Here is a 6284-nt window from a genome sequence, read left to right as displayed (position 1 = left end):
GGGAAGAGGTTGTTTTAAATGCTAAGCAATGTCACAAGGCGAACATTTGGTGATTGACCACCAAGATGCATTTACGTCACTGAGGTTTAACGTTACGTAAAGATGGGGGGGGGGGCTTGCAAGCGTTATCTCTTTACCAAACTGTAGAGGGCAGTCTTTTCAAGCTGAACACAGTGATGATGTATGATGACTTTTACCATCTCGTCTGTTAACTTTTTAATCTGTGCTGCACTCACTTATTTGTCCCAGTTTGATCTGTCTGCCTGGCTCGCCGTTGCACAGTAAGATGGAGGTAACTCCAAATGCAACAAGTGCAGGCACACACAAATGACCCCAACACACACACACACACACACACACACACACACACACACACACACACACACACACACACACACAGAGTCATTTACAAATTTCCCCTCTGTGTCTCCTTTCAACTATTGTCTATATAGTTATATTTGGTACATTCCCTTCTCTGTGTGTGTGTGTGTGTGTGTGTGTGTCACACCTGTTTAGTTATTTCTCGCTTGCCTTTTTAGAGCCTCTTCAATATGTCACTGCTTCTCTTCACACACACACACACACACACACACACACACACACACACACACACACACACACACACACACACACACACAGAAGAACTCGGGATGTGGGGGGGGGGGTGTTGCTCTTAATATAACTATGTTAACAATAGCCACACACATAACCACACACTAAGCAGCAGCGGGAACATATCTGGGATGGCTATGGGCTGTTCTCTCTTCACAGACTTGATGGTTAATCCCTCGTCATGACATGTCAGATCCCTATTTTGGAGAACGTGGCAGCAACATATTGTGAAATCATCATAATGCGAGAGATTGTAGCGGCCTTTTACCACTGTTGCACCACACACTTGGCCTGCACGTCGCACACCTTTTGCTCAGGCATATGGGTGGAAGCGGCCGGAGAGTTTTTCCATCTCTGATGGCTTGCAGGTTTGTGTACCGCAATGTCCGAAAGCATATCCACCCGCAGCCAGTTGTGTCATCAAAAACAAACAAACCAAAAAAAAAACGACAAGCTTCAGTTTGCTTACTCTGAATAAGAGGGACAGATAAAATTTTATTCGCATTGCACCAAATCACTGACGGTCTCAGAGAGCTTTACACTCGCACATTAAGAAACGCCTACATACATTAAATGGCAATGGATGACACCCTCTAATATTAAATCTATGAAGAGAATGAAAAACATACAAAAAAAATAATCCTTTTCAGGGTAAAAATATGAGAAGCCTCAGTAAGAACATCAGAAAATGGGCCCCTCCTCAAGAATGGATAGGCATTCAATAGTTCAGAGTGAGCAAAGCAGATAATGTGATAACAAGTGTGGGGGGGGGGGGGGGTTGTGGGTGTAAATGTGTGTGTGTGGGGGGGGGGGTGCTCCAACCAAGTGACAAAGAGCCCTGTAATAAAAGAATAGAGCTCTCATGAACACAGCTGGCAGACCAAGACTCATCACTCACCCAGACACAAGACAGAGACTGCAGAGTGGGAACGGTGTGTAGCAAGAGTTGTCACGATTGGTGAAGAAGCAGCCATGAAGAAAGGACAAAACAGGAGGCAGACAAGAGTCTTCCGAGAGGCAAGGGCCCCGGTCAGTGGGAACGGAGGGTGTAGCATACATCCCATCAGAGATACACTGATGGGGTGTATGCTACATCAGACAGAGACCAGGCAGAAGACAGACAGATCCATATGCTCACAGCAATCATGCAGACAAACAGTTGCAGTGTGAGACAAGCTCAGATTAGACCTAGACCGAGATGGTGAAGTTTTTACGTCACTTCCGGACAAGCAGGAGACCCATGTTAAAGGACTACTTAAGCAATAAGTGTCTTTGCTATGTCAGTTTTAGCCTTGTAGGTTTGTTATCCTCCAAATTAAGAGCCTTTGGTTAAGCTATTGTGACTGCAAGCATCGGCTTTGTTCGAGGGTCTTGGGGTTGGACTAAATCCCTGCAGGGGTGCTCCTATGTAGCTTGGCCCTGGATGGGGAGGATGGATGCACGAGTCCAGGGATCAATCACAAGCACAAAAATACAATTTTCTGATCATTATAATAGTATGATAACAATTTTGATTGTTCATCATAAGTAAACTAGATATGATTTGTCATATGTATAATTTCAGACCACTGTGTGTGGTGTGTGTGTGTGTGTGTGTGTGTGTGTGTGTGTGTGTGTGTGTGTGTGTGTGTGTGTGTGTGTGTGTGTGTGTGTGAGTGTGTCTAAAAGGCTAGTGATAACACACACACACACACACACACACACACACACACACACACACACACACTCACATAGACATCATGTCACTATAAACTTGTGGGGACCCCTCTATGACTACATGCATTGCCTAGCCCTTAACCCTAACCTTTACCATCATAACTACATGCCTAGCCTTAACCCTTACCCTAACCTTAACCTTAACCTAATCCTAATTCTAACCTTAATCCTAAACCCACATCCTAACGCTAACATGGACCCCTTTCTTCATAGGGACCCATGAAATGTCCTCACAAGGTAGGCGGTTTCAGCTATTTGTGCCCCAACAGGGACGCTAATTACCTGGTTTGCACGCTAGATGGCAGCACCTGGAGCGAGATGGCGGATGCTGGGATATGAAAATAAGCACGCTGACATGCAGTCCTACATCGCATGTGGATGGATTCATTCATACATGAAAAGTCTTATTATTTGATAAGTTATTAAAGGTTTGATGTCCCTGTTGTATGGGAGCATGTATACGGGCCTGAATCTCTTCTCAATCTCCATACTAGAAACAGACCCTAGAAAAGAGAATGCGCTTCCTTCCTTACGCGACCGTGTCAATCAGCTGGAAATTGTCGGTCGGGAACGAGCCGAGGTCAAAATAATTTCAATCTTGTTAGCCAAGTGCTTTCCTCTTTCATTCTCAATTGTGTTTTAAGTCGCTAATTCCTGCAACAATCAATCCTACTGTTTCTAATTGGATGGGGTAGCCCCCCCACTCCACCCCCCTCTGGTTTATTGTTACGCACTGACAGCCGGATTATTTGCTCCCAGTAGCGGGCTGCCGGGCTCTCTCTCTCTCTCTCTCTCTCTCTCTCTCTCTCTCTCTCTCTCTCTCTCTCTCTCTCTCTCTCTCTCTCTCTCTCTCTCTCTCTCTCTCTCTCTCTCTCTCACGCACACTCATCCTCCTCCTCCTCCGACAATGTGGACACCATAACTACGGATATATAATATATTTCCTCCAGCGATTATTTCTGCACTACAGGGTAAGTAAGCATTTCGGTCCAAATCGCGCCGCTTCTCGTTATTGTTATTATTGTTATTATTATGACTATATATAGTTATATTGTCCCCTATGCTGTAAATTATGTGGCATCGCTGTCGGAGCTGGGCGAACCATGTGCACGCCAAATAGAGCGTACAGAGAGCCACTGCTAGACGAGTTGCGATGAAACGGGCAGGTGATCTCTCGCGCGCGTGTGTGTGTGTGTGTGTGTGTGTGTGTATGTGTATGTGTATGTGTGTGTGTATATGTGTGTGTTTGTGTATGTGTATGTGTGTGTACTCGTTTTTCTTACCCAATGTGTGTGTGTGTGTGTGTGTGTGTGTTGTGTGTGTGTGTGTGTGTGTGTGTGTGTGTGTGTGTGTGTGTTATGAGCAGGTGAGTGTGTTGTTGTGACCGGTGGTAAGGTACGTGGAGGCAGCGGGGGCGGCTTGGAGTTGAACTTCTTCAGAAGAACTAGAGCCGTGTCCGAGCGCAGACCTCTGAGTGTCCGATGTGGCGGTACCCTCACCCAGTAGTAGTGCTGAGTTATGCTGAGGGGGTTTATATATGTTGTTCAGAACCGAGCGGGGAAAGAAAACAATTATTCGTTGGAGAAGAAACAGGAAACGGACTGTCTCGGCGGCTTTATACGATTACACTGCGTATTTATTAGCCGCCTCATTGGTCTAAAACAGCAGCAAGCCAAACGTACACGATCGGATGGTGCACCAGAGTGCGCCCCCCCCCCCGCCCCCGGTTCACTAATTCCCTCTCCAGCCTAACAATCCCCTCTGCCGATTTTTGGGTGGCATATGGCAGCGCCATCCCCAAGGCTCACAGATGTTCCGTCATTACATCAGCAGCCTACTTTGGAGATTGGCTGAAGCCACGCAGTCTACCTCTCTGTCTTTTGCTCGATGGTTGGTGTCAGCGTGTGCGTGCGTGTACGCGCGCGTGTGTGCGGGGGGGGGTGAGAGAGTGGGGGGGGGGGGGGTCCTGTATCTCTGGAGGAGACGGCGGCCCTGCAAATGATTGGCAAGGTCTGATACTGCCTCGTGTCCTCCTCGCCCAGGTCCCATTATATGCAGTCAGTTGAAAGTTGTTGGGAATGTCTGCGGAACTTGGAATTTCACTCCACGTCGCTCGCCGTGTCTTATTCCTATGCCAAGCAGGAAGTGCGTATGTGTGTATTTGAAATCTCTTTGAAAGAGGCAGAAGAAGAAAAAAGAAGAGAGCTTTGTCTTGCGTGGGATTCAAACTACCCTGTTAAGCTGCGTCTTGCTGTTTTACTCGTGCGAACAAACCAAACCAAGCAATAATAACGTTTTCACTAATAACTTTTACTTAGCTTCTACTGTGCAAAATAAATTGTTCCATTCCTGTGTGTTATTTTATTTTGTTTTTATTGTTTTTTTTTTTTAGAAAAACAGTTGCGCAATAGTATTTGGGGGGGAAAAAAGGTTCTTTTCTCTACAAAATATGTGTTCAGTGAAAGGGTGTAGCCTACCAACATATGCATTCCGTTTTATGAATGGAATCCTATTCAGAATGCAACGTGTCATGCAGTTCTATTCTAAAATGTGACCATGGAGACTGAGGGGAGCCGCACTGGCCTTGTGTTAGGTCTTAGCCTTGAAATTTAAAGAATTTAAGGTAATTTCCCAGTTGGGTCTACATCTACAATTCCTCTCATCCTTTTTTTTTGTCATTTGTTATCATTCATTTCATTCATTTATTAGTCATTGAACAACTTCCTGACAAACGAGGCCCCGGCCATCACGCAGTGATTGATTGCCGCTGGGTCGTGCATCCGTTGCCCTGCACACCTCCGACACTTGTCACACCAGATGCAGAACATCACACTGTGCGACACGTCGCATTTGATTGAAGCTGCGCACGAGTCTAACCTGTCACTCGAATGGCTTATTCAGCCGCAACAGCCCAATGCCAATGCAGGCCATTCTCAGCAACACGAGTCAGGAGAACATAATGATACCTCCATACAGACATAAATACACGCTGGCACACGTCGCGAAATGGCCACACAGGATTCTCCGCCAAGGGGACACACAGGGACACAAAATACACTGAAATCCTAAACGAATGACAGGGTGTCATGCGGGAGGCCGGTGTTTAACTTGGCCCGGTGAATACAGTATGCAACACACTTCACAGAAACAGTAAGTCATTTCCCCGGCACCTGGCAGTATTTGGCACACATTTCATCATTCACTATTGAGATGACTGAATAATCTTCTCAGGGGAAGCTGATCTGATGCGTTCCCTTTACAAGTCGGTGTATTCTATATAAAACGTGTTGACGTGCATTAAATCAAAACTGCTCGCAATGCTGGGTTACTTTTCCAAAATGAACATGCACCGTCTGCTATGCACAATGTGTCCTCTGTCCATTTCTTAATTAGGCAGCAGGCTTAGCAGAATGTGGGCCTATGCTGCAGTCATTAAATAGGGGGAAGGCAAGGGTGCTTCATTGCCATGGCTCAATTAATTTTAGGGATTTTCCATAAAGTTCCACACGTCACTACTCCGAGTGGACCAGCATGCATAGTAGGTATAAATCAGGCGTAGGCCACATTGCTATTACCTTCTGATATTCTAGCTTCATGAGGCATATTCAAACTTGCTTCATTCAAACAAAAGAACAATTCATTTCGAATCAAGAATCAGGAATACTTCATCTGTCATGTCATTGAAATGAAATGAAATGTTGTTTCCTCCAGCCCACAGCAGCGCAACACAAAGACAAAAACCCATATCCAAAAACTATGAGAACACATATATCCAAATCAACACATATATACAAATTAATATATACATCCAAAATAAACAACAAAATAAATAGAAATAAAATCACTGTCCAAGGGAACGAACGCCAGACAGGATGACTGCTGGAACTGTCGGTCTGCATAGGCTAGCAGTTAGCTTAGCCTGTCCCGCTTCCGCGTCCTATCAGACCGGGTTTCCT

General features: G+C 45.6%; 1 protein-coding gene across 1 annotated transcript in view; it reads left to right on the top strand.

Annotated features, from left to right (window-relative positions):
- Positions 1–3238: 3238 nt before the first annotated feature.
- pcbp4 (poly(rC) binding protein 4) overlaps positions 3239–6284 on the top strand; it is a 216550-nt gene continuing 213504 nt past the window's right edge. The window contains exon 1 of the mRNA XM_056273421.1: positions 3239–3299. The gene's annotated coding sequence lies outside the window, so the exon portion shown is untranslated. The remainder of the gene's footprint in view (positions 3300–6284) is intronic.

This window comes from Lampris incognitus, chromosome 2, assembly GCF_029633865.1.
Source record: "Lampris incognitus isolate fLamInc1 chromosome 2, fLamInc1.hap2, whole genome shotgun sequence".
Taxonomy (NCBI): Eukaryota; Metazoa; Chordata; class Actinopteri; order Lampriformes; family Lampridae; genus Lampris; species Lampris incognitus.
Note: the sequence above shows the minus strand (reverse complement) of the source record. Positions and strands in the feature narration are given on the sequence as shown.